Raw genomic sequence first — 1320 nt, 5'->3', positions numbered from 1 at the left:
TCTTGTGGTGTTTGAGTATCAACAATTAGAACCTCAGTTATTACTACACAATATTCACGCTCAAATTATATCATATCATATCATATTATATCATAATATTGTAAAAGCAAGAAAAAGTTTCTTTATTTATAATGAGACGGTTAAAATTCTATTTAAGACAGGAATTCAAGGCTGAATAATAACGAATGGTAAAAAATGAAACAAAAAAAAAAACTAAAAAATTGACGGCTGTGGGATTTGAACCCACGCCCTTTCGGACCAGAGCCTAAATCTGGCGCCTTAGACCACTCGGCCAAACCGTCTTTTTATTGATGATGTTGTCGTTTTTATTTAATAATAATAATACGTGGTTATAGCAGAGCTTCAATTGTTCTACTTTCATACGGCCTTTTAAATTTCAAAGCCATAAACATAAAAAATTGTGTGCATAAATGAATTTTGATCCATATCACTGAAATACAGCCGTAATTAATTGAACAGAAAAGTATTATTCTCCATATACATGGATTTTGAAGTGCATAACTCCCTATCACACTTGTATTCGGTACAACAAAACTACAGAAAATATTGATAAAAAAAAACTACAGAAAATATTGAATCTAGAAGTAAGACAAAATTGAATACTTTGGTTTGAATTATTGAATACCTTGATTTAAATCACCTACACCACCTCAATTAACAAAATCAATATCCGCTAAGGTTTGAATACCTTGGAAAAGTTCGAATATTAGTGTTCATGATTTATGAACCCGTTGCTTTGGTTCTTGTGACATTTAGGTTTAAATCTTTTTTTATAAGCCGTTATTTATCACATGGTTAACTTGGAATTATGTTGGGAATATGTAACTAGCCTAATATGTTACTCTTGTTTGTCCAATTTTTTACGTCTTATTTTATTAAAGTTTATATTTCTTTCTGTTCACTTTAAATGTCTTATTTAGTTTTGACACGTTTGCCAATGCATGTTTTCAATCTTAAATATCTCTATTTGCGTTTGAGTAAAAATTATAAAAAGTTGATATTAATAAATTTTACAATAGACGAATCAAACAAGATTTCACTTAACTATGTTTTAATTTATAGATTAAAAACAAAGCACATATTATGAGTGCTTGATAAATAGTATTGAAAAACCAAATGAGAAATTTAAAGTGGATAGAATGAGTACAATAAAAGAAGGTAGAAACAAAGAGTCTATAAATGGTTTATTTATTTGTCTTTAAAATCAACATATTTATTAACTTTAATAAGGGACTTTTGATACTTCATGTACTAGACTTTTGATGTTTCATATACTAGACTTTTAGTGCTTCATTCTGT

The 1320-nt window shown here is 28.3% G+C and overlaps 1 non-coding gene across 1 annotated transcript; it reads right to left on the bottom strand.

The window, feature by feature from the left end:
* Positions 1–222: 222 nt before the first annotated feature.
* Positions 223–302, bottom strand: TRNAL-UAG (transfer RNA leucine (anticodon UAG)). Its single transcript has one exon. It is a non-coding gene; the product is annotated as a tRNA-Leu (tRNA).
* Between the last annotated feature and the right edge of the window lie 1018 nt (positions 303–1320).

The sequence above is a fragment of the Amaranthus tricolor genome, chromosome 4, assembly GCF_026212465.1.
Source record: "Amaranthus tricolor cultivar Red isolate AtriRed21 chromosome 4, ASM2621246v1, whole genome shotgun sequence".
In the NCBI taxonomy this organism is placed as follows: domain Eukaryota; kingdom Viridiplantae; phylum Streptophyta; class Magnoliopsida; order Caryophyllales; family Amaranthaceae; genus Amaranthus; species Amaranthus tricolor.
The sequence above is the reverse complement of the archived record's forward strand: the minus strand, read 5'-3'. Positions and strand labels throughout refer to the sequence as shown.